At 48.4% G+C, this 27,457-nt stretch overlaps 2 pseudogenes across 2 annotated transcripts in view; both read right to left on the bottom strand.

Moving 5' to 3' along the window:
- Positions 1 to 50: 50 nt before the first annotated feature.
- On the bottom strand, positions 51 to 14,645 carry LOC144118916 (testis-specific serine/threonine-protein kinase 3-like; annotated as a pseudogene). The gene is made up of 4 exons (XR_013312185.1): positions 14,465 to 14,645; positions 12,297 to 12,661; positions 11,188 to 11,545; positions 51 to 141 (listed from the first exon to the last, which is right to left on the bottom strand). The product of XR_013312185.1 is annotated as a testis-specific serine/threonine-protein kinase 3-like (transcript).
- A 5,746-nt stretch (positions 14,646 to 20,391) lies between these two features.
- Positions 20,392 to 27,457, bottom strand: part of LOC144119970 (uncharacterized) — a 61,565-nt pseudogene continuing 54,499 nt past the window's right edge. Inside the window, exons 7-8 of the transcript XR_013312419.1 lie at positions 21,568 to 21,892; positions 20,392 to 20,448 (exon numbers count right to left, since the gene is read on the bottom strand). The product of XR_013312419.1 is annotated as an uncharacterized LOC144119970 (transcript). The remainder of the gene's footprint in view (positions 20,449 to 21,567; positions 21,893 to 27,457) is intronic.

Genomic DNA, 27,457 nt, shown 5'->3' with positions numbered 1-27,457 from the left:
TGCAGTGACGTGCCTCTCGGATTATTCCAGAGCTTCTTCTGATCGTGCTGCTCGTCCCAGCGAGGTGGCGCGTGCTTCAGCTTGCATTTCTTCTCCGCCTCCTACCTCACATAATGCCTCGTTGAGCGCGGCAGAAGTTGGCTGAGGAAAAAGAAAAAGAAAAATTAATTATTTTAAAGTTCGGCGACATCACACAAATGAAAAATATGCTGGTTAAAAATGCTTTAAAATTGAAAACTGGTTTTGTAGGTAAGAAATTAGCGCAGTAATTGACCATCTGCGAAAAAGCGAGCGCCACCTGTCGTGCAAACAGAGAAGCTCCGCAGGGACTGTTGGAAAGGGGTTCCCTACCAAACATGTGCAAGGCAGCGTTCAGCAGTTCCCGTGCGCTTGTTTTGTTGTTTTAGTGTTGTTTCTTTGACGCAATCGTGCGTCTGCTAACGAAAGAGCATTTCCATTTTTAGAAACGGGGTGAAGCGAAGAGTTTTCGCGTTGTGGCCTGAAAAACGACCACATATGGCAATACCTGCACTCTGCGACCTCAAAGGAACGCCAAATAATAATAATAATAATTGGTTTTTGGGTAAAGGAAATGGCGCAGTATTTGTCTCATATATCGTTGGGCACCTGAACCGCGCCGTCAGGGAAGGGATAAATGAGGGAGTGAAAGAAGAGGTGCCGTAGTGGAGGGCTCCGGAATAATTTTGACCACCTGGGGATCTTTAACGTGCACTGATATCGCACAGCACACGGGCGCCTTAGCGTTTTTCCTACATAAAAACGCAGCCGCCGTAGTCGGGTTCGAACCCGGGAACTCCGGATCAGTAGTGGAGCGCCCTAACCACTGAGCCACCGCGGCGGGTAAGAACGAACGCCAAATAACCAAAATGAAAATGTGCATGAATGTGCGCCTATGCGTGTACGAGTCATGGAACAATAAGATGGAATGCACTTTCTTCAAGGTGGTGGTTGTGGTTGTTGCTATGAAGGGGGGATACTGGCCCCGTCGTATGTTGGCCCTTTGGGCATCACTCTTGGGGACCAGGAGAGGGGAAGGGGATGAAGGGGGTGGGGATTTTTCCTAATGCGCACAGACGTTTCTTTGCGCTTCCTTGATAGGGCAGGAAAGAGAGAGAGAGAACCTCTTTAATGCAAAAATAGAGAATATAGCCGGCGTTTATAAATCACTGCATGCTACTCTGCGCGGTTGAGAGAATTTGGGAAACAAAGGCGAAAGGTGAGCAGTGCGGAGAAAGTAAACTAAAAAAAATAAAAACTGAGAAGATAAAATTCAGCCATCAAATGCATATTAAGGTGCATCGGCGAGTAATGATGTTACATATGAAAGCATGAAGTGCTTAGTCCGACAATGGGCCAAGGAAGTTTACTACCTGATGAATGCATGAACATGCAAGATGAAATTAAAGCTTGTCAAGATGTCCAATGTCCTTTGAATATGGAAATATCTTTCTGTTAACTTCATACAGCGCCTTTTGCCGCTGGCCACAATTAGCGGATTAGTAAACGACCCGTTGTACTATCTCAATCAGGGCTCGTGCTGATACGGCAGAGCGTTGTTTTGCCGTTGTCACGCAACCGCTGTTCAGATAGCACAACTTGACATTGTAGCATTTATGGTGAATGTCCATACTAGTATCTATCATTCGGTTTTCACCGAATACGCATGTGCGTCGATGGCAAAACTCCTCTAGAACGACCGAGCGGTGCGCACTTGGAAGCAAGCGCGAAATGTAGCAGAAACAGCCGTTTCGCAACGTGCTCGATGCGAGCATTACTGTCCCCACCAACGGCTTCGTCTTTTGCGCCTTGTATCTCGTCGCGGCTTTTCTCACGGCCAAATCTCGTTGTTGCAAAACACATGGTTAGTTTAGATAGATACGCGTTGCAGTTACAAGAAAGTTACGTGGTAGTTACAGCTCACATCCGTCGCCGCACTACAGCGCAGGACTGCACGGCCGGCTCATGTTTTCCAACCAAAACCAAACCTCCTACAGAGGGCGCTGCCTGCACCTTCACCGCGCATGCACAGAAAATTTTCCGCAAATGGTTGTCTCTCTTGTCTAGGTGGACACCCGAACCACGCCGTAAGAGAGGAAGGGATGAAGAAGGAAGTAACAGAAGAAAGGAAGGAAGCGACGTGGTAGTGGAGTTGCTCCGGAATAATTTAGGCCACCTGGGGATCTTTAACGACCCGCCGCGGTGGCTCAGTGGTTCGGGCGCTCGGCTACTGATCAGAAGTACCCGGGTTCGAACCCGACCGCGGCAGATGCGTTTTTATGGATACAAAACGCTAAGGCGCGCGTGTGCTGTGCGATGTCCGTGCGCATTAAAGATCCCCACGTGGTCGAAATTATTCCGGAGCCCTCCACAACGGCACCTCTTTCTTCCTTTCTTATTTAACTAACTCCTTTATACCTTCTCTTACGGCGCGCTTTATGTGTCCGCCAATATTTTGGACAGATACTGCGCCATTTCCTTTCTCCAAAAACCAATTATTATTATTATTATTATCCTTAACGACGCACTGACATCGCACAGCACACTGGCTGTCGCGCACTCACACTGTCGCAACGTGTATTGATCCTCCGCGCGCTCATTGGCTGCGTGTGGCCCGGGCAATGACGGGAGCGTCACGGAATCGCTACGAGGGATGTGTGTGACGGATGCGGTGCTGTGGAAACACTAGAACACTTGCTCCTTCACTGTGCCGCGTTCGCCGATGCTCGTTGCGATATGCTTGCTGCCTATAATGCACTGGGCATACTACCAGGCTCCCTCAAGACGCTATTGTGGCCGCAGGGCAGTGCGCGCACACGTGGATGAACCTTGGTGAGCATCTGTACATTCCTCGAACACACTGGCTTGGCGTCCCGTCTGTTCTCCGTCAGGTAGTTACACGCAGTGACCGAACGCTCCGCGAGTTCTACCTTGTACTTTTAATAACTGGACGCCCCACTCCAGTTGTCGCCAACACAGTGCTGTGCGAGTTTTAATTCCGCCAACATGAACTAATCACGCGCACAACCTGGACACATTTTTTATTGTGTAAATAGTTTGTATATATTACCTCTCCCCCTATCCTCTCTTCCTATCCCCTCACCTCTTTCATTTCATTTCTCCATTGTGCGTGCTATCCTTTATTTCCGCTGCCTCAGCTCAGGTGTTTCAGTATAGATGGTAGATGCCGTGACTATCAAAAATCTTTGCCTTCCTTTTTGCTCTTATTTTAATAAAACCCACTACCACCATCAGGATTGAAAATACTCAATATCAATCATGAAATGAGGTGCGTGACTGCCACCAAAATTCCTACACACATGTTTGTATTTTTCGCAGCATACGTGAAAAGTTATCATGTCGCTGAGAAACGACACGTTCACTGCCTATAGTGGTGCTGCAGTGCGGCGTCATGGAGCACCAATATACCTGAGCTCATGGCGCTGATGCGATGCCTCAGTGCACGTTAAAGATCCCCAGGTGGTCGAAATTATTCTGGAAGCCCTCCACTATGGTACCTCTTGCTACTTTTCTTCTTTCACTCCCTTCTTTATTTCTTCCCTTACGGCGCGGTTTAGGTGCCCGCCGATATATCAGACAGATACTGCGCCATTTCCTTTCCCCCCAAACTAATTATCATTATTAATATTAGTAGTAGTAGTAGTAGTAGTAGTAGTAGTAGTAGTAGTAGTAGTAGTAGTAGTAGTTGTAGTAGTAGTAGTAGTAGTAGTAGTATTGTTGTTGTTGTTATCCTTAACGTGCACTGACACCGCACAGCACACGGGCGTCTTTGCGATCCAAATGCCGCCGCTGCGGCCGTTATGGCCATTCCTGCGTCTCCATCTCCTTCAGCAGATGGAAACGCAAGCAGGCAGAACATTTGCTGTTCACCAGCAGTGAAAATGACACTGGTCAAAATCAAACATGAAATGAGCTGTGTGACTGCCACCAAAATGCCTACACGTATAAGTTTGTATTTTAAACAGCATACGTGAAAAGCTTCCATGTCGCTGAGAAACGACGCGTTCACTGCCTATAGCGGTGCTGCAGTACGGCCTCATGAAGCATCTATATACCGGAGCTCATGGTGCTGATGCGATCTAAAAATCTTGTTAAATTTTGTAGTGTGCTGTAGACCACTCATAGTTCTCAATAATAAAACATTTATTTGTACAGTCGGCAACAAAAATTTACGTGGTGGTCATTTTTCCGATATTTACAAGGCTGCTGAATACCTATCATAGCTTTTCGTCTCACTCTCGCGCTTCATATCCCACATTTCATCATCCTGTAATACATCCACCCTTTCGTCCGGTTCGACAAGCCTTCGGAATATGGTAAGTATCGCCTTTTCTTACCTATGCATGCCTGGGCCGCCTGCAAATAATCCAAGTAAAATGTATTATTCGTGTTTTTTTTTATGGTGTGCAGGTAGAGAAAGAGAAATAACTTTATTGGCACCCGTCAGCCAATTTGACGGGTGTCAAGTCACTAACTCCGAATCATTCTGCCCGTAGCCGACAGCCGGGATCTCTTGGATTGCGGCACCAGCCATGGGCAGACCGATGACTTGACTCTGGTCTTGTTCTTCCCGGTTGAGCGGCAGTGCCTTCCAGGTATCTCTACTTGTGTTCGGCTCTCCATAGCTAGGGAAAGTCCACACCTTGGGGGCGAAGTCCGCAATTCCATCGCATTTCTTGCACCGAGGGCTAAACACCTCGGGGTGCCGTCGGCTTTAAAGCTGCGCATTCGGATAGACTCCCGTTTGCTGTTTCATCCATGCTACCTCTTCTCTCTTAGAAAGTTTCTTGTGTACACTTGGGTACGACTGACATTCCAACATGTAGTAATTAAGGATCTCCTGACACGTATTAAGCTCTTCACCGAAATGTAGAGGCCGCTCGGAAGAGGCACCACTGAGATCCCGGAGAGTAGGAACAAGTGAGGGCTGTAGGGGAGGGCTCCGGAATAATTCCGACCACCTGAAGATTTTTAACTTGCGCTGAAATCGCACAGCACGCGATCGCCTTTGCGTTTCGCCTCCATCGAAACATGGCCGCTGTGGTCGGGTTAGATTCCGGCTACTCTGTATCAGTAGCTGAGTGCCCTATAACCTCTGAGCCACCACGGAGGGAGTGAAAGAAGGAAGAAAGAGGTACCGTAGTGGAGGGCTCCGCAATAATCACGACCACCTGGGGATCTTTAACGTGCAGTATCGCACAACACACGAGCGCATTTTGCATTTCGCCTCTATCGAAAGGCGGCCGCCGTGGTCGGGCTTAACACGGGTACTCCGGCTCAGCAGACGCGTAACCCTTGCCATTCTCGTATTCCGCGGCGTCTGCATATAAAATACTTCCTGCCAACCTTCAAACCTAGTCTCCGGGGCTCTGGCTCTGTCCATACGTCTGCCCTCGTTATGCACCGGGTGCATGTTTTGGGGCAGCAGAGGCACCCCAGCTCCTTCCTGACCAATTGGGGAGATTTTTTCGTGCTCCTGGAGCAGACCCGGAGCACCTGCTCCAGCCTCTCCAGAACACTGCGACTCCTGCGACTGCGCAGTGGTCGCCGGTATAGGGATGCTCCAGCCGCTTTCATGAGCTCATCCAGAGTGTTAGATATTCTGAGGCTCAAAGTGTGGTTAGTGGACGTGTCTGGGGAAGTGGTGGACCGATTGAGCTCATGCTTCGAACGAATATAGGAGTCGTGGAGGCATATCTAGAGCCCATCGGGATCCGGTGTTCTACCGGAAAGTCGGAAGCTCTCTCCTCGCCGTCGATGTTGTCGCGCAAGAATAGGAATCCGGGACGTGGAATGGACTTAAGAATAAAGGGAAACGTCATTCCTATGGCGGTGAGCACCTGGGACTGAAATATCGGGCGAATATTTTGAACTGATGCAGAGACTCGAAGCCACCACGAGCCAAACGCGCAGGCTTCTCAAGAGGATAGCCAACAAGCACACAGGCTCGATGGAGGCATAGCATCTTGGACTGATGAAGTCTTTTCTGATTAGCAGAGTATTATAGGTCACCCCATATTTAAAGCTTCACAAGGCAGAGAATGAGGAGCTGGACATTATTATAAGGACGGGGAATAAAACGGCCCGTCCCCCAATTGGTTTTGGGGGAAAGCAAATGGCGCAGTATCTGTCTCATATATCGGCGGACACCTTAACAACACCGTAAGGGAAGGGATAAAGGAGGGGCTGATAGAAGACGTGACGTAGTGGAGGGCTCCGGAATAATGTCGACCACCTGGGGATCTTTAACATGCACTGACACCGCACTGCACGCGGGCGCCTTCAATTTTTTCCTCCACAAAAACGGCTCCGCCACTGAGCTCAAGGGCGGCCACGAAGCTCAATGGGTGCCACGCTGAAGGCTCGAAGTGCTGTCGTAATGCAGCTATCGATAGAAAAACATAAGCTTATAATCGTCATTTATTTTCTTTCCAGCATCAGGCCTTGTAGAGAGGTTTCGCGGGCTCTCGCACCGGCGCTGACGCAGTACACGTTGGATTAACTCATCATCCGTGGCGCCATCTAGACGAAACTTAATGGGCCAGTAGAACAAGGCCACGGAGAAATTCTGACAAAGCGACATAACCATGCATGCCCCAAAGAAAAGATAGCAGAGACCCTACCAAAACCGCGGTCCAAGAAGGAAGGTATGGCGGATGTTATGTGGTTCTTCAGGAATAGACACCTGTAGCACACCGAGAACCGTGTTACCGTTACTGGTACTGGAGTACCGGGAGCCCGCGCGCAGTCAGTGAGCATGCGCAAACCGCCTTGACGGCGCCAGATGGCGCCAGCTACCTGCATTGGAGTACGTGCCTGCTTGCAGCGTCGCGACCAATCAGCGCGTGCTCACCGGTGGGGAGGGGGGGGGGTGGCTCCCGGTACCCCCGTAACGGTAACACTTTGCAGTGTAGGCCGAATGTGTGTGATAATTGCAATGGCAGGAGAAGCTACATCGCCTTCCGGCAGTATAACTGGGTGTGCCTCGCCTCGCCTGTTTATGTGCCGACAGATGATGATAACGGGGTGTAAGAGAATGAGAACCTGCCCGGACAACATACTGTCGTACGCTTTTCCGGTTTCGTCAAGAGTGACGACACAGACTCTCTTACTTCCTTTCTTTCCCTCATGGCAAAGCGCTTGAAAGCGCTACAAAGCGACGCGGTGCAGCTGCTCTCTTATCCACCAAGCGCCAATCAATCCAGTTTGCCATAGCCACGCGCGCAGTGTTACTGGTTGTGCGACGGATATAACGGTAGAACTTTGTGGTCGAAAGTGAGCACTGCATTCAACGAGCGGGGAACGAAAAAGCAACGGGACGAGAAGAATGTCAGCACAAACTGGGCACGAAAACACGAGTGAAATCCATCGAGCACAATACCTATAAAGCGTCTTTAACGATGGTAAATGAAAATTACAGGTACAAATTTAGGTTTGCTTACGGGCGGAAACGCGAAAGCCTTTCCCTGTCCTCTTCTTCAGTTTTGTATTTTCTCTATTTTGTTTTTATTTAGTATTTATTGAGTTTTCTGTGGTTTCGATTTTTATCTTTATTCCGTTTTCTTTTTATTTTTGTTCTTTATTTATTCGTCCATTTTTATTCTTAGTATTTTTATTTTTGTTTCATTACACACATCCTGCTTAACAAGAATTGGTTGACAGTTCGTGCGGGCAACTTCCGTCCACGCCACTCGTGAGCCACGAAAGGCCTTAAAACGAAGCTAGTAAGCATCCAGTAACCGTGTGCGGAGCGATCCCTTTCTAGGTGTTTCCAAGCTTCCCATAGCGCATCTAAGTTCATTCGGTTGCGCGAAAAAAAATGTACTTACCGACTGCGTACAGCCTCCATCGAACAAATCTAAGCAATCCCACTGATATCCAGCATGAAATAACACAATATTTGCAAAGGCAATGAATGTGTGTGTTCTTAACGCGACAGCGTTAAGGGCCCCGTGTCGCAGAAAAGCCGGTGTCGTCGGCGTCGGCCGTGAGCGAAAAAACCCAGAAGCATTAATAAATAAAACCGAGGAGGAAGGCGGCGCCCACACAAACCACTTCCTCCTCCTCGCAATGTACGCCACTGCCCCAACAGATACCGCGCGACGGCAGCTCCTCCCACTCATCTCGTTGGGGCGCAGTGGGGCCGTGCGGGGACACAGGAATCACGCGGTGAGCGGCGAACTACGCAGCGCACATCCAAGGCGCGTTCAACGCGAAGTTTGCGGCTTGCTGCCCGTTCGTTCGGCGTGGAAGCTCTGCTTCAGAAAGGCGCTTGGCAGCACTTAACGCGGTTTGACGCTCCGCGCGTCCGCTTCACCGTGCGTAGCAGAGCGATTTCTCTAACGGGCAAGGCGTCGCGCCGAACGGGCGATGGCGTTCCGTGGACTCCCTGACAGCGCCGCAACACGCTGTCGCGTTCCACTCTTAAAGGCGAAGCTTAAGCGTCCTCCAATGTTCTGTCGTTTGGTGGCCACCTATTTATTTCGACGCCCCAAGCAATAAAAATTTAGTTGCACGTCAGCGCCCGTCTGTGTGTCTTCCTTCTGCCGGTGCCCAAGTTCGCGCCCTTCAAGAAAATGTGGTACCAACTCGCCCAAGCATCCGTTTTAACAACCTTAGGCAGCACTACAACTCGCCGACTTACTACAGCTCTCGCTGCATTTCACAGTGCGGAGCAGCGCGGTGTTTTGATATAGCTGAAAGACAGAAAATCTACTAAAAAAACTCAGGCAAGAAAATTCCTGGACCTACTGCCGAGTAGCATGGAACAGCTGACATGTTCTGCCTTCTTTAGGCGAGAAGATTCAATACGGAACATTTCGCTTTGTTGGGACTGCTACGCTGACCAGCTTCGGGGACGCGTAAACTAGCATTCCCCTTGACTGTGCCAAGCGCGCCAAACTCGCACCACAGATACTTTGTACCACCGTGTACCTATCCGCTGAACTCATGGCACCGAACCAGAACTGTTATACTGTTTCAAGATGCGACGCAGTCTAGCCTCTATCAGCATTCTGCAGGAGGAGACCATGCATTCCATCGAGACTTTTGGAAGTGGTTTGATAGCTAGATACACCGTTGGTCTGCTCGCGCACTCATTCACCCACACACGCTGCTTTTACTGCTCGCCACCGCTATTACCGGTGCAATGAACTAAGACTGTGGGTCCCCATGGTCATGCATAGATTTATGGGGGAGGGGAGGAAAGGAAGCGTGTACGCCCACCACTACCTTCCCCCGAGCTCAAAATTTTCCCTAGGAAAGAACCATACTAGCTCCAACTTTGTCTCGACTAATTCCAAGAACATCTGCGCGAACAGCCCTGCCCACTGCGACAGTTGAACACAAATTCGCTGCAGCCTCTATTCTCCGCACGGATGATGTTTTGCGTAAAGCAGAAATTTGGGCAAGTTGGTACGTATCCATTTTGAAACAGCGCAACAAAGACGGGACGTGGAAACTGAGGTGTAAAGACAAACATGCGCTGACTAACAACTGGGTTTATTGAAAAAAACACACAAAATATATACAGAGTTAGGAAAGATTAATCGCCACCATAGTCAACTCATGCCACATGTGACGCCAGATATCCAATCTCCCCTTCGGAAAGGGCGACCGATGGGCAACTAATGCACGTTGCGCCTTTCTCACGTATAAGAAAAGCTTCAAACACTTCTCGCGTCATCTTATCACAATGGCGAAACACGATATTGGTGTTCTTATAGTCGGGGGTACATTTGCATTTCTTGCAACGGAATGCACCTTTAGTGAGAGGGTCTCCTTCTGTTTTTCTTTTTTCGTACTCTTTTTCGTGTTTGCATTTGCACCTTCTGCAGTGGACCGCCACGTGTGACAGGGGGTCTTTTTTTCTGGTGTTCTCATGTTCCATGAGTCGCTTGTTGATGCATCTTCCTGTTTGGCCAATATATGTGGCGCCACACGAGAAGGGAATTTGGTATACTACCCCTACCTCGCAAGGTACATAAGGGGAAACATGGCGCACCTGACAAGCCCTTTTGCTTCCCTCCTGCCTCTGCCTTACCTGTCTACACATTCTGCCTAATTTCTTCGGGGCAGAAAATACGACGTCAACGCCATATCTGCCTGCCACTTTTTTGAGCCCATGGGACATGCTGTGCGCATATGGAACCACTGCCGGCCTTTTATTTTTATTTTTATTTTCATTTCTTGCACTCGGCCGAGCCCCATACTTCACGTGCCTAAGCAATTTTTCCGCTGCCCTGGAAATGAGGTGAGCCGGATAGCCATTCGCGCATAATCTGTTTGATTGGGCTGCAATGCTCTCCCCAATCATTTCATGGCAGGACTTCTTGAGTGAAGATTGGATGCACGACAAGATAATGCCTTCTTTTATAAGCTTGGAATGACCTGACCTGAAGTTTAACAAGGGCTTAGCCGATCTTGGCCGATAACACCAGCACACGTGCTTGTCTCGGGAAAACAAAACCAAATCTAGAAACTGCAGTTCCTTGTTCGTGGGTACCTCTGTTGTAAACTTTAGCCCACGCCCGTACTCATTAAACACCTTAAGAACATCGACTAACATTCTAGGCAGGCTGTCTGGCTAGGTAAACACCAAATAGTCGTCGACATAACGAAAAATACGCACCCCTAACTCCTTCGAAGCTTGCTCAATCGCCCTGTCCACAAAACTCAAAAAAAAATGTTAGCCAATACAGGTGCAACCCTGGAACCAATGCATACACCGGATGCTTGCACAAATGACTTGCCCTCCCACTCAACAACTGTTGCCGACAGGTAGAAGGACAAAATTTCTAAAAAACTATCAACAGACACACCACATTTTTCAATGAATGCACTTTCGTCATTGTCCTGTGTGATGCACATTTTAACGGCCCTCATGAGCTCTCATGAGTCAGCGCATATTTGTCTTTACACCTCAGTTTCCACGTCCCGTCTTTGTTGCGCTGTTTCAAAATGGATGATGTTTTGCGTCAGATTTTTCTATGGTACATCAACAGGGGCTGGTTGAATAGCGTGCCTCTAACACGAAAGAAAGAAAGAATATACCGTTTTGTCCGTCTACAGGTTTAGCAGCATGTCCTGTCTGAATACAACACCCATTGGGTTCGTAAAGCAAGCTGGCAGCAAGCGTACGGCACTCACTTGAGCTTCCGTTTGATGCGTTCCTTGCGCATCCAGGGGTGCTTCATGGCACGGGGCACGGAGCAGCGGTACAGCACATACGGCTCGAGCAGGTGCCGGATGAGGTTGCGGCACATCTTGGTCAGACCGTACGAAGACGGGAAGCTGATCTGGGGGCTCATCTGGGCGCGCACCTGCTGGAACGGGTTGGAGTCGTCGAAGGGAAGCTGTCCGCACACCATGATGTAGAGGATGACGCCCACGCTCCACTAGTCGTAGCGCTTGGGCCGGTACGGGATGTTCTGGATCACTTCGGGCGCCGCGTACGCAGCGCTGCCGCAGAACGTGCGGCTTAGCAGCTTGCGCTTGTTCGCGTTGTCTGCGCGGGCGGTAACACATTCGAATGAGAACAAGCTGAATAATCTCACTCAATCCTCAAGGAACCTCGTTCTCAATTCCTCTATCTTAAACTGTCCATAAAAACCTGAACACCAACCAACCAAATTTAATTGTGGTATATATTTCAGAAATACTGCAGGCATATCATGCCCAAGCAAGCGAGGTCAGTACAATACAATGGAACCAGTCAGCTCCTCTGCGCAGCTTTTTCCCTTTGTATCACCCACAACCATTGTATCTCCTGGTTTGCGGAAATAAACTCAAACAGAAAGGACACATCGGAGAATAGTACATTGGCAATTACAATAAAAAAGCAAAGCACATATGAACATACCGCAATTCAACTGGAGGGAGATAAACATGGTCTAAATTGTCTTTTCGGCCCGAAAGGCAGTGTAGCTGAAGATTTTCGTTGATGTGCGGTCTAGAAAGGGCCAAAATTCGTGGAAGCACGCGCATAAAAATGTAAACAGCAACGCCTCAAAACAACTTCGTAGGGACGACATTATCCACTTCAACTACAGTCCTAAATAGGAGGACTGCAAGGGCGAAAGCACGACCCGCCACGGTGAATCGTCGTGGCCATGGTATACCCCCCTGTTATGCGCAGTTTGACATGAATTGGTTCTGTTGCTATGCTGGCTTATCAAGGTCAGGGATCAAACCGACACGGAGGTCGACTTTTGCATCAGTTAGAGCTATCGCTTTAAAAAAGGAAAAAAGGCTCTCACGGGTGGGCCGGGCGAAGGAGAAGTCGGCCAGCTTGACCTGCCTCTTGGCGCTCAGGAGGATGTTCTCGCACTTGAGGTCTCGGTGGACGCTGTTCTGCCGGTTTAGGTAGGCGACCGCGTCGCATATCTCGTCGAAGTAGTGGAAGGCCTTGCTCTCGGAGAAGCGGCCGTCTTTGGCCAGCTCCATGACAACGAACACCTTGCGCTTGATCTCGAGGATGTCGTAGACACGGATGATGTTCGGGTGCTGCAGCTTGGGGATGATGGCCATCTCTCGCGGCAGGAAGTGGTACACATACTCGCGCGGGGCCAGGTGCCGAGGGATGATCTTGACCGCATAGCGCTGGTCACCCTTCACGCCGATCCTGTGTCTGGTGGCAGAGAATGGGTCCGTTATACTGGCTCTGAATCAATGTCGCGGAGATGCCACGATATCATTCCAATCCGGAAAGCACTCGGAGAAAGACACGAAGAAAGGCTTGGAGGTCAAAGCAAAACAACAATTAATTTTTTAATTGCAGGAGCAGAGGTCATGGCATGAGAAATTCCGTAGTAGGTAGCTGCGGAATAACATAAACCATGAGCGTTTTAATGTGCACATGAATCGCCGCACATAGCAATTTCCGCGTTTCGGCTCCGTCGAAATTAATTTAATCGTATCGGATTGAATGGCAATCTCGTATTCAGTAGTAGAACACCATGTACAAAGAGGCACTGCGGTAGAAATGTTCTATGCCGTAACCGAAAATTTCCTGAAATATAACCAAAAATCCTTGTTTCAGGTTCCCAGTTCTTTTGCAGCCGCTTGAAAACTTCACCATTTGGAAAAACGGGAGACAATTCTGGTTCTAACAGTTATCTCAAACTCCGTAAAAACTATCTTTTCGCCCGTTTTTGCTCATCAAATTCCCGAAAAAGGGAAAATTCTCTGAATGGAATTTACTGCACTTGGTGAGTAACAAGAAAACGGTGGTACTGAAGGCAGGCAAAAATTCTCTTATGATAAATTGTCACGACACAAGCCTGATCTCTTTCTTGTTTCCCAGTACAACTGTTGTCATATCCCCAGGAATCATGTACCCGGGATTTATGTTTTTCATGTTTTTTTTTTGCCATGTAGTACGCACGCAAGCTTTCTGTATATAGCTTCTTTGTTCGCAAAGCAGCAACGCTAACCACTGAAAATACGGAATAAAACTAAGGTATTTCAAATCGACTGGCCCAAGACTATAAGATGTCACCAACAAAATTGTGGGGGTTTGAGTACGCAAGAAATAGCAAGGTTTTAAAAAAAGCCACAATGCTTGGGAAGTTAACGTGATAATGGGAGCCAGTATTATTCACATCAGTTTCAAACGTCACCCATTCAAGACATTAAACGGATGGGCTGGAAATAAATATGTTTGAATTTAACTCCCTCCCGAAACGCCTCATACTCTTTACATTTAGCAAAGCAATGGTTTCAACCTGCATTCCTTTGAGCCGGATAAAACTAGCGTGGTATCAAAGGAAAATAATTTTTTTTATATTGCCATTCATGAAGACACAACAGCGGTCCCAACCAGCTGTTGTCAATTGCACTGATCTAGACTTCGCTTAGGAGCAGCGCTTTTACTCCGATGAGCAATGTCCTCAAGGGATTCAGCAAAGCATTCGTAGAAACCACTGACACATATTGCTGACATTGTGTATGAGTCGGTTAAAAAAAACTTAGCTTTTGCTTTGCCTCCCTAAGACAGTGGAAGACAATGGTGCGAATTTCAGCAGGCTTGTAAGAGCTCTTCCTTGTGATAAGCGTTTTATGGCGAAAGCATTTTAATGGAATGGTTGATCTTGAGCAGCGTTTGCGCGCTTGTTTGTACAAAGGACCTATGGAAAATTGCAATTTCTGGGATGTGTTTTCGCTGGTAAAGACTGTCACCACTGTAGGGAGTCACTCAATGGCTGTAAACTATAAGTGCAAGGCAGCTGGTGGTACTATGCGTAGCCTGAACGGCCGCACCGATCTACAGCAGCTAATGAGACTTCCTGTATGAACACCAGCAGTTCTAACAGAATGCAAAGAACCGCTTGATTGCGAGATCCGGTGTCATCTTCTACAAGACAGACCTGCTTTATGAACTATCTCGTTGCTGCTGCAAGGCAAGTGTGGGCTGCATCCTGCTCACCTGACTTTAGAGTAGGTCCCCTGTCCAATTTCGCGGCCCAAGATGTAGCCGGCGAGGGCGAGGAACTGCTTGGATGTGGTGGCTCTGACGGCGGGCGGACTAGGAGACCTCGCGGCCATGCCGCCGGAGTCTCGGGGCAGCTCCGCTCAGCTCTGCGGGGGCGCCGCCATAACAACTTCGTCGTCTTCGTCACCCGCCCCGGACACAGCGTTTGGCATGCATCGTCCTTTTCGCAGCCGAATTAGGTTGGGTTGCGGGTGTAGACTGTACGCAACGTATTTAAGCGGAAAGCTTCGATGACCTCGCCTTTTCCACCTACTGGAGGGCGACGACATAATCAGTTCTGCTCCGTTGATGGCCTCCACAAGTCCATCATCGGGCACCCACCGGTAAATATGCACCCCCAACCTACTGTTCCGTAACCTCCCACCCAACACCCCACCACACCTCCCCCATATGAGTCGAATTCTCTAACCACAAGGCCACCGCTTGCGGTGGGCACTCTCTCAGACGTGTGTATTTTTTCAAGATCACAAGCCCTCTAACGCTGGATCGCTGTTTAAAAACACTCGAAACCGTTCCTGTGATTTTTTCTCACTCTCGTCCGGCTGCCCGACCTTACTTTCTGTCCAGGTCTACCAGACTGTTCCATGGGCGGATAGATTTTATTTTTCCTAAGGATTAGCGAAGCCTTGATTAATACAATACCCACCACCCACGGAGAAAACCTTTTAAACCTGGATGTAAAAGGAACCTTTGACAACATCTCCCATCAGGCTATCCTAGATGAGCTTAGTGGTCTAAACTCTGGAGAGAGTATGTTTAACTACATCAAGACTTTCCTCTCCAACAGAACCGCCACCATAGGCTTTGGTGAAGTCCGTTCTCAACCCTTCCCCCTTCCGAACAAGGGTACTCCTCAAAGGGCTATAATATACCCCTCCTCCTCAATATTGTCACGCTAAAACTAGCAAGAAAGCTTCAAACGCTGCCCGACATAGGCTACACTGTCTATGCCGATGATATAACTCTATGGGCTACACACGGCTCCTTATCCCAAATAGAAGAAGCCCTACAACAAGCCATACACACGGTTGAAGAATTTGCTGCGGAAGTGGTCTGGAATGTGCCCCCGAGAAGTCTGAGTTCATTAGACTCCACAAACTACCTTACAAAACCCCAGGAGAAGTAGAGCTTTTCCTGGGAGGACGCAAGATTAATTAGGTGGACAAGATCCAGATACCGGAGCTCTGGCTTCAAAGTAACCTCAGATCCGACCATATTATCAGAACCATCAAAGCAACCGTTAATCAAATCTCAAGAATGATCTGCCGTATTACCTGGCACCGCAAGGGCATGAGAGAAGAGGACACCCTTAGACTCGTCCAGACCCTAGTTATGAGCAGGATAACACACGGCCTTACTTACCAAAAACTGGGCACTGTGGAAAACAGAGCTATCGATAAAATCATGAGGGGCTTACAAAACTGCCCTCAATCTTCTAATAGCCACTTCTACAGAACGACTCCTAGAGCTTGGTCTGCACAACACATTTACCGAGCTCCATGAAGCCCTCTTGGAAAGAAAAAAAGAACGGCTTATAACAACAAATGAGGGAAGAAAGATCCTGTCTAAATTAGGGATATGGCCGGGGCTGGAGACAAGAGGCAGTAAAACCTCTCTTCCAACCCAAACCCGAGAGAAGACCACCGTTAGCCATTCCCGCGTCACATGCATCATGCTCATCAGCAAGGCAGGCGACAAGCGAGAGCAAAGGCACTTGAGAAACAACTAGAAAAAGGCCGCGAAGCCGTCTACGCAGACATTGGGGCCTACCCCACGCCGGGAAAGTTCTCAGACGCTGCGATTGAACATCAACTAAAACCGGCTATCCAAGCGTCTATCTTTGCAGAAAACCCCTCCTCTGCAGAGGCTCTGGCAATAGCTATCACCATCAAGCACAAAGACCAAAAACGAGAGTCCTCCCACGTCGTAACAGACCGCCAACAAGCCTGCCGAGACTTTCTTCATAACGCGCTTCCCTCAGAAGCAAAAGAGCTACTTGGCAATCTAAGCCAAACACACAAGCTAACATGGACACCTAATCACTCAAGTAACACTTGTTGCTAGGCTAGAAGAAGAAAGGGAATTTTAATGAAAGAAAGGCGGAGAGGTCGGCCGGTGGTAACAGGGCCCTGGTTGCATAGATCTATGTACAAACGTTAGCGCAAAATAAGACACATTCACAAGAAAGGTGGACAAGACAGCGCGTGCTCTTGTCCACCTTTCTTGTGAATGCGTCTTATTTTGCGCTAACGTTTGTACATAGAACACTTGGTCACGAAGGACGAGCTGGCAGTGAGGTAGCCAACGATCTAGCCCGAGATTTACCCAACCGGGCGGATCCTCATCCAAACCCTGCGCCCATGCCTAGCAAATATGGTGACAGATTAGAACATATTAGGCGGGAGAGCAGAAATTACCCACCCCCTCACAAAAAACTCGATTTCTCCGAAGCCATAGACTGCTGGAAAATTCAGACCAACACTTTCCCTAACCTGTTCATCCTACACAAGATTAGCCCCACTCAATATCAGAAAACATGCCCTTCGTGTGGAGCTTGCCCTACACTCTACCACATATCGTGGGGATGCACAGCGAAACCAAAACACTTAACTGTGTCCAACCCGACATATGAGCAATGGGAGGTGGCCCTGATCAGCGAAGCCCTGGATCAGCAACTAAAGTTGGTTCAGCAAGTCCATCAATCAGCGAAAGCCAGTGGCGCCTTGGACAAGGGGTAGTAGTAGTAGAAAACATTTATTCCAAAAAGGTAGGATAGACAGATAGTAGATGAGTCCAAAGAGGTGGACTCCCCGTTCCACTGCTGTACCACTGGTGAAAACACAGACTTTGGGTGGAGTCCTTATTTCAGGACCCCAATGTCCACCGCAGTTGCTTTTGCTTAGGATATCAGCTTTCGCTGCGTCGCCAAGTCAGAGCTGAGCAGGGCAGACTCCCACTGTTCCTCGGAGTGATGTTTGTCTAGTTCGGTGGGCTTGGGACCGGAGCAGCCCCATGTTACATGATATGTTGTATCTCTCTCTTATTTTCAATTCTTTTCTGTCGTCCCACCATAGCGAATGAGAGTTAAGTTGGGCTAGCTGATTAGTGGTAAACATGACGGAACGCAGCACGTGCAAACCGGACAAGAGACAAAGACGATTCACACGGCTCCCTGTAATCTGTCATCGTTTTCTTGTCCTATTACTAGGCGCTGTTTTCTGTAACACGTCAAAATAAAAATTGTCCTATTGTACAAGCTAAATATACTTACTGGTACGGGCGGGGACTTATTTTATTTCCTTTTGGTGACCGCAGAACAGTATTTGTTGCCTTTTACACACAGGCAAGGGGGCGAGAGCTTTAATCTGCGATTATCCCGGGATAACATTTGTCCCCTTAACATTCAAAAGATTGTTCGAAGACGGCACTTTACACTCCTGTGATCTTAAACCTTCAGAATGTAAGCCTGCTGTAATTTTAATGCGTGAGAGCGGGCAAGATTACATTGATATCAACGCCTCCGCTGAATATTAAATAGCAAAGCGTTCACTTAGCTAATATAGAGAGAAACCATTTGATTGAAAAGCATAGAATCTAGCCGACGTTTGAAAATCGCTGGCACATTGTTCAACACTCTGTTCCGCTGATCGTCACAGCACAAAAAGAATTGAGTCACGAAACAGCAAATTTGAGTGCCCGCTATACAAACTACTGGGTTAGAATGTGTAGTCGCTTAATGGCTGGGCTCCACGCTTATATAGGCAACACTAAGCACTCTGGAACACTCATCTTCGCGCTGACAGCTCATTTCCTCATTTTAAGGCGTCAGGACCCAAATGCTTCACGGAGTCACTTCTAACCTAACAACGGGCATAGCGAATTAACGTCGTATAGCGGAGACAAGCGCACCGACGACGGTCCTTGCTCCCTAACGATTCTCAGGAAGAGGATGTGGTCCCTCAAGGGGTTCCCTGTCTTTATGACACAGTGACGGCGATGGCTTGGCATCTTAAGCACTCCTCAGCTACAAGCCTTTAAAGGCGCTTGGCGCCAGTGAATATGCTTAGCTCTTCTTTCGAATACTAAGATCTGCCCCTAACATTCATCGGCATTAGGGGGGAGATCGGCAGAAGGCGCTGAAAGTCGACAAAACAAGATTGATAGACTGAATAAACAGCGAAGTTACAGGGAAAGTAAAGACACCTTCAAAAGTGTGGAAGGTATCTTTTATTGGCTAATAAAATTGTGCACGTCGTTAAGCCCATGTTTCTCCGCGTGTGTGGTCCATGTATGGCCTGGATATCAACTGTAGACTATGCAGTCATGCACTGTCAAATGTTGCGCAACTGTCGGCTGACACTATTTTATTCACATATGATTGGATGGATATCAATAAAGTAATGCCACCATTGCAAGCACGCATACCTGCCCCATATTTGCCATTCAGCTTGTCGCTTTAAGAGATTTAATCCAGATTCCACGCAAGTGACAGGGTACCGACACACCACTCCCAGTTGCAAATAAAGATATGGCTATGGCTCAGCTGTGTTGAGCCAGGTTATGCGGACCGAATGACAACCGATACAGTGGTAGATGTCGACGCGAAGGCGTTGGCAGCATCCGCTGCCCTTTTCCGCTTGCAGATCCTCTTCTTGCCTGTGCTGCTGCTTCTGCAGACGAACCTGGCGTTCTTCATTTGTTTCATCAACTCGACGAGACCACTTTCGCGACTTATCTCTATAGCCAACGCGGTTTCATGACGCTCTCCGTGGTAGGGGTCACAAGCAGAGGCCCGGCGCCTCCAATGCTTCGCCGAAAAAGTCGACCCGGTGACCGCCTCTGGCTCCATGTCTCTGCGGTGTCGAGGCGGCGAGCGCTGGCATTTATCCACCCAGAGCGCATCACGTGGTTAGCCACGTGACCCAACAGTCGAGGGCGAGCTTGTCGACGGAACCAGCGGTAACTGCTGCGACAAGTCACGCGTTGTGACGTCACAGCCACGCCTGTGACGAGCCTCCAGTTATTGGTCGAATCCAAGCGTTGTTTGACCTTGCAGTTTTGCATGAGAGAAATGGAGCTTTTTGCTCAGAAATTATGCGATCCGGTTAGCTGCTGGCATGCTCCAGCTAAATGTGTGCTCTGCACAATGCATTTCGTTCAGGCGAGAACCCAGAGGTTATTGTATTGTGTACTTCTGTATTTTTAGACCTCGTACAATTTCTTGGCTGCCAGTTACTGTACCCCTCACCCTCACTTAATGGTCCAAGTTTGGAACCTCTGAGGTACTTGAATAAAAATAAATGGCATTGTATAATCAGACATGAAACCTGCATCTCACTATTGGCAACTCGCAACCTGCGTGTCTGTGCAAGGCATGCAGCGATTTTTTTCACATTTCATAAACAGCCAGCTAGCAGCATGTCTTTCGCCATCTTCAAGCACATTTAGCCGAAAGTAATAACCGCTTTTTTTTACAAAATATCAAGGCTCATCAACATCTTCGAAACCGATGATGATTCCACTATCCCTTGGGTGTTCATCTGACAGATCCTGTGTACATGCTTTTCAGAAATTACCTTTATGTTCTGCATTGGAAACCAAACGATTTCGCTTGCTTGAAGTCTAGATATACTATTTAGGCCGATAATCCTTCATTTTGAATTGGAATACCGAGCGAGCCGTGAGAGTAACCCAAGTGAAATAGGAACATACAGTGAAATAGCGACATACGCAGTTAACCTCATTAGTACGTAATAAAAATGAATACGGGTTCGCAAATAAATACACTCTACACAATGCGGCTCGAGCGAATGATGTATCGCTTTTATAACGAAAACATATTAAAAATTCCATTATTGATCGTGCGGCTGGGTGTGGGCTGGGCACCAAGTCGCCGATATCTACGCCGCTGCTCGGTCCTAAGAAAGAAAAGACGGAAAGGAGGGAAAAAGCATGTCATTAGTATACTGCAAAAAAACACAAAGAACAGAGCAATTTATTCGCGAGCATCACTGTTCCGAAGAAGGTCCTCGTGTTAAACCAACAAACAGCAGTATCTAATATACGTAGTAATTCACGCAAGGAGGTCGATGAAAAGCCGGACCAGTTGCGGGACTGTGTACATACATATCCATGCATCATGAACTCGTTGTTCATCATAAAAGTGCCCTTCAAGAAAAAAAAGAAATTCAAGAAATTCTGAATGCCCGAAAAAAAGCGTTTCTTTCCCGGTTATTTTTTTCAGAAAAGAAAACGACAGTGGTTGAAGTTCATTCTTGGACATCACAGACCCGTTATCACTATACCCTCTCTTGAGACAGCAGCGGCTTGTGTGTGCCACGGGAACAATACGACTTCATGTCGTAGTAACAGTAATAAACTTTACTCAATCCTCTCGTGTAGCACCGCAGGTCTTGACCCCCATGCTGCCATTTCTCGGTGCATGCATGGAACTCTCCACTCGGCCGGCCTGGCGCAACCAGCACTCGCGTAACCTTCGACGAGCGTATCCAACGTGCTTGTAACGCCGGACATGCCCTCTTCTGAAACTGCTATCAGAGCGTAGGATGCCCGCGGCGAGTCATTGTCGTCGTGGGGTCACATTTCTAGCCTGCGCACGCAGTCAGGAACGAGGCCTTATACAACGCGTCCCACCTGTTGAAAGGCGTGCGGTCGCCACATCCATCCTATCGAAATCCTCCTTCACCTTCTTCGCCACGGTTCGAATATTCGCAGATTCTCACACGGGATGACATCATGAAATCTAAAAAGAGCTTACGCAGGAACTCGACAGCGATCTAAGGGGCCTGGCGCTCATCGCAGAGCTCACCACTCTGCTTCATTTCGCGTGCATTCTGGTATTTTCTGTACTCAAGGCAGTGCCTGACGTTGTTGTTCGTCTTTCCTGTCCGTTCAAGAATGCCCGTACTCAAAGACTTCCAGAGCTGAATGCGAGTTTTGCCGTAGAACGTTCGAGGTGGAAGATCCGAGACGCATACTGCGAGCAGAGCGAGGGGCGTCGCCTGTGGTGACCTCACCAGAGCGGCCTCGCAGGTTGCCTCCTCCGTGCAGCGGGAGGTGGCGGCGTTGCCCTCAACGCTAGCCTCCGTCACGTGCAGCGCCACGCGGAACATGCGCAGGCCGGGTGGCGCATTATGGAGCTCGGCACCGCCGTTGATGCCCACAGACGTACGATGGGGCTGACGATGGACAAATTGCTCCACGACTTCCGCCGGAGCCAGTTCGCCATACGCCCCGGCAAAGGAAGCCAGTACAGAGGCTGGGCCAGAAGACGCTGCGGCTGGCTCGTTGCCGCGGCGTCGCTGCAGGTGAGCCGCTCTGGACAACCACCGGCAACTGCACCTGTTTCACGGCGTGGGAGCGGAGAGTTAGTGCGTACAGGCAATAAATATTCGCTGCGGAACTAGATTAGAATCCGCCGCGATGGCTCAGTGGTTTGGGCTCTCGACTACTGATCCGGTGTACCCGGGTTCGAACCCGACCGCAGCGGCTTCGTTTCGATGGAGGCGAAACACAATTGCGCCCGTGTGATGTGTGATGTCAGTGCACGTTAAAAATCACCAGATGGCCGAAATTATTCTCTTAGTCCCTCCTTTAATCCTTCCCTTACGGCGCGGTTCAATTGTCTTGCGATATGTGAGACAAATACGTCGCCATTTCCTTTCCTAAAAAAAAACCATTTTTTCATGTCATTTCATTTTTTTCATTTCAGTATTAGATGCTTCACGAAATAGGGGCCACTGACGGTACCAAGTGCGTCGACCGCATCTGGACTTATCCGGTGGTGGCTTTCCTGGACTTATCCGGTGGTGGCTTTCCTCCTCCAGGGGAAGTTGTGTGATTTGTGGGCTTCAACATCTAAATCTGCAGACGGGCTTTGCGAGACTTCTTTCACATGCATACTATAGAGCTTTCAAATGAGGGCTCCCTGGGCGCCACAGTCTCGTTTTCTGGGCTATTTTGCGTGTCCTGGCTGTAACGGGATGGAAGCAGCAGCGGGATCTGCTTTCAATAGCTCGAAGAGGAGATGGACGTCTCCACCACCTGATGCAAACGCCTTTATAGGCGCATACCTCCACTGCGGCATCTTTCTTCTTTCACTCCCACCTTCCTACCTTTTCTCACAGCGCGGTTGAAGTGCCCACCGAGAAGGGAGCCAGTTACTGCGCTTTTTTATTCTCTTAAAAATGCAAACTTTCATATTTTTGTTATTTAAAGCAGAGCCAAAACTCACGGCAGATCGCGTGAGGCGAGAGGCGGGGCAGAATTGCGCCCGCCTCCCTTGTGTCTATTGGGGGGTGGGAGGGAGCGCTCCCCCTTCAGACCTCCTTTCTCTGCAACACTTCAAGGGACGTTGTTTGATTCACGCCGCACAGTACTTATGGGGGTGCCCGCAGCCTATGGAACCTCCCTAAGGACACACTTTTTTTGCGTCTGCGGCTCTGATGGCTCAATGTAAAGGCAATGAAAACGTAATTTTACGTTTAACCCGCCGCGGTGGCTCAGTAGTCAGGGCGCTCGACTACTGATCCGGAGTTCCCGGGTTCAAATCCGACCGCGGTGGCTGCGTTTTTATGGAGGAAAAACGCTAAGGCGCCCGTGTGCTGTGCGATGTCAGTGCACGTTAAAGATCCCCAGGTGGTCTAACTTATTCCGGAGCCCTCCAGTACGGCCCCTCTGCTCCCTTTATTCTTTCACTCCCTCCTTTATCCGTTCCCTTACGGCGTGGTTCCGGTGTCCAACGATATATGAGACAGATACTGCGCCATTTCCTTTCCCCCAAAACCAATTATTACGTAGCAGCGTACACAGCTTGTGTAGTCGAAAAGCCGTCGGCGTAGCATATATAGTTGGCACCGCGTGTCAGAAATAATCTTAAGCTGTGTAAAAAAATCGAGTCATGGTAATTTGTGTTTCTAGTGATTTATGATTGATTTCTTTGTGATAGTCGATTATAAGTTAATGAAACAATTGTAACCTATTGAATAATTAACGAAATAAAAAATACAAATGGAAAAACCGGAGTTAAAACGTGTCAATTAAGGCCCCGGAATACCTCCTCCAGACAGGCGTCGAAAGCATTGGCGAGGTCGTGTCTCCCTCCTAACGCTCTTCCTTATTGGAATTTTATTTTAGGCTCTTCTACACCCTGATTTCACAATGCCGGCATGACTGCTGAGGTTTCCACTGAGTCAAATGCTTTCTCGTAGCCTGTAAAGGCTATGTACAGCGGTTGATTATATTCTGCGTATTTCGCTATCACCTGATTGATAATGTGAATATGATCTATTGTGGAACATTCTCTACGAAAGCCTGCCTGATCATTTGGTTGATTAAAATCTAAGGTTGCCCTGAATCTATTATCGATTATCTTAGTAAACACCTTGAAGGCAACGGACAGTAAGCTGTAGTTTTTCAAGTCCTTGGCTTCTCCTTTCATAAGAAATAAGAACGTTTGCGTTCATCCAAGCTTCTGGTACCGCCGATGTCCTAAGGCATTGCGTACACACGGTGGCTAGTTTTTCGAGCACAATGCCCCTCAGTTCCTCAACATTTCTGCTCTTACCTGATCCTCACCAGCTGCTTTTATTAACAATAATAATTGGTTTTTGGGGAAAGGAAATGGCGCAGTATCTGTATCATATATCGTTGTACACCTGAACCGCGCCTTATGGGAAGGGATAAGGGAGGGAGTGAAAGAAGAAAGGAAGGAATAGGTGCCGTAGTGGAGGGCTCCGGGATAATTGCGACCACCTGGGGATCTTTAACGTGCACTGACATCGCACAGCACACGGGCGCCTTAGCGTTTTTCCTCCATAAAAACGCAGCCGCCGCGGTCGGGTTCGAACGCGGGAACTCCGGCTCACGGGTTCGAACCCGTCCGCGGCGGCTGCGTTTTTATGGAGGAAAAACGCTAAGGCGCCCGTGTGCTGTGCGATGTCAGTGCACGTTAAAGATCCCCAGGTGGTCGCAATTATCCCGGAGCCCTCCACTACGGCACCTATTCCTTCCTTTCTTCTTTCACTCCCTCCCTTATCCCTTCCCATACGGCGCGGTTCAGGTGTCCAACGATATATGAGATGCTTTTCCCTTTGTATTTCTCTTAAGCCTTTCCTTACTTCCTATTTCATTACTGGCGGGATGACAGATTGCTGTTCGCTACTCTCTCTCTCTCATTAACGTTCGGATTACATTGGCTACTGTATAGAATTTTGTAGAACTCTTCGGCTACATTAACTATCTTATCCATATTGCTAATGAGATTGCCTTCCTTGTCTCTTAACGCATCCACATGGTTTCTACCCATGCCTAGTTTCCTCTTCGCCGCTTTTATGCTACCTCCGTTCTTTAGAGTATGCTCGATTCTCTCGATATTGAACTTCTTTCTGTCGGCTACATTGCGCTTATTTATTAATTTCGATAGGTCTGCAAGTTCCATTTTGGCTCTAGGGCATTACGCCTTAATGCTTTGGAGTTTCATAATCAGATCTTTCGCCTCCTCAGATAGCTTGCAGGTATCCTGTCGAACCATCCTACCACCTACTCCTACGGCGGACTCCGCAATTCTAGCAGCGAGATTATCATTCATTGTTTGAACATTAAGATCGTCTTCATCAGTTAAAGCCCAAAATCTCTTCTGCAGTGAAATGCTAAATTCATCTGCTTTCCCCCTTACCTCTAACCCGTTACTGGGCTTCTGCTTCACTAGTTTCCTCAGTTCCCCCTTCAAATCTAGGCTAATTTGAGACCTTGCCATTCTGTGGTTACTATAGCGCACCTTTTCGACTACCTCCACATCCTGCACGATGCCAGGCTGAGCACATGGTATGAAGTCTCATTTTTAATCTCACCACTGGGGTTCTTCTAGCTACACTTCCTGTTCTCACGTTTGCGGAAGAAGGTATTCATGATCCCTAAATTATTTCTGTCTGCAAACTCTGCTTATTATTTTCTCCTGCTATTCCTATAACCCATCCCTTAGTCGTCTGCCACCTGGTCGCCAAGCCTGAGTTGGGAACACTTGGGGATAAGAGTTAATGGAGAATACCTTAATAATCTGAGGTTCGCTGATGACATTGCCCTGCTGAGTCACTCAGGAGATGCATTGCAATGCATGACCACTGAGTTAGACAGGCAGAGTAGAACGGTGGGTCTAAACATTAACATGCCGAAAAACCAAAGTAATGTTCCACAGTCTATCAAAGGAGCAGCAGTTCACAATCGGTGGCGAGGGGCTGGAAGCGGTAAAGGAAAACTTAGGGCAGGTAGTGACAGCTGATTCGGATCATGAGCTGGAAAGAACTAGAAGAATAAGAATGGGGGGAAAATTGAAAATTGGTTTTTTTCGGGAACATCTCACATCTCGGGGGACACCTGAAACGCGCCGTAAAGGAAAGGATATAGGAAGGAGTGAGAGAAGAAATGAAGAACGAGGTGCCATAGCGGAAGGCTCCACAATACTTTCGACCTCCTGGGGATATTTAACGTGCACTGACAACGCACAGCATACGGGCGCCTTTTTGCGTTTCACCATAGCAGGTTCTCTCAATCATGAATGGCAGCTTACCAATATCCCGGCAGAGAAACGTGTACAACAGCCAGCTGTACCTTACCGTAATCACCTACGGGGCAGAACCGTGGAGACTAACGAAAAGGGTTCAACTCAATTTAAGACCAATGCACCGAACTATGGAAAGAAAAATGTTAGGGGTAACGTTTAGAGACCAGAAGCGGGCAAAGTGGGTGAGGAAACAAACGCGGTCAATGATATCCTAGTGAAATCGAGATGAAGAAATGGGCTTAGGCAGAGCATATAATGCGAAGTCAAGATAACAGCTCGTCCTTAGGGCTAATGGAGTGGATTCCAAGATAAGGTGGCAGAAGTTTAAGTAAGCGAATGAGATTCCAATTTTTAATAACTGCTTGTGTATATCACGGTTTTAGTCGAAAAAATACTGAAAATTAATTTTTGATCAAAGGAAAGGAAGTGGTGAAGCATGTGTGACATCTTGATGGACACGTTAAACGCGCATTAGGAGGGAGAGAGAGAAGAGAGGAAGGGGAAGATGCCGTAATGGAGGGCTCTGGAATAATTTCAACTACTTGGGGATCTTTAACGTGCACTGACAACGCACGGGCGCCTTTTGTGTTTTGCCTCCATCGAAACGTGGGCCGGTTCGAACCCGGGAACTCCGGATCAGTAGATGAGAGCTCTAGCCACTGAGCCACCGCGGCGTGTTAAACATTTGTAAGATCTGGAATATTTAAGTTTACATTGCACAGCGGATACATGGCTGAATTATTTATAATCTGAAGCTTACGAGAATTGCTGGTGGTTTAGCTCAGGTTCGCTCTGGTCGAAAGCGAAAAGCTCAGAAGTATGATCTGCAAAAATGGTATACGAGGTGACATCAAGCTCTCAGCGACACTCTCCTCGGCATGGCTACGTTTGTGGTCGAGCGACTGGTGGTTTCCATAGACTTCTCAGTGCGCGGCTACGGCAGGAAGTTCATCTTCCTCCATCGCCCCAGGCGTCTGGCAGTGAGCTGTTGTGTCGACAGAAGCAAGCATGGAAAGGACAGTGCACGGGCCTACCCACTGGTTCAAGCTGAGCCACAATCGCTGCCACGTGCACACAGTAGGAGAGTTGAAAGAGATGTGAGAGGAAAAATTGAAAAAGACGCGCGTCCCAACAACCGCGCATCTGAAGCGATGATGGTTTAGCAACAAATACCCACGATGACAAGGAGCTCTCGCCACATGTGTGAGAGCCCTCAGATCCCAGCCCCGCGCAAAAAAAGCGCTTGTAAACCCCTCTACTTCTTGCTCCTCCTCTCTTATATGACGTCAGCTACAATAACGACACCACCAGCTATTTCGCCAACTTTCACCTTTCCCCTTGACCTC

The sequence above is a fragment of the Amblyomma americanum genome, chromosome 2, assembly GCF_052857255.1.
Source record: "Amblyomma americanum isolate KBUSLIRL-KWMA chromosome 2, ASM5285725v1, whole genome shotgun sequence".
In the NCBI taxonomy this organism is placed as follows: Eukaryota; Metazoa; Arthropoda; class Arachnida; order Ixodida; family Ixodidae; genus Amblyomma; species Amblyomma americanum.
This window is presented reverse-complemented; position numbering and strand designations above follow the sequence as displayed.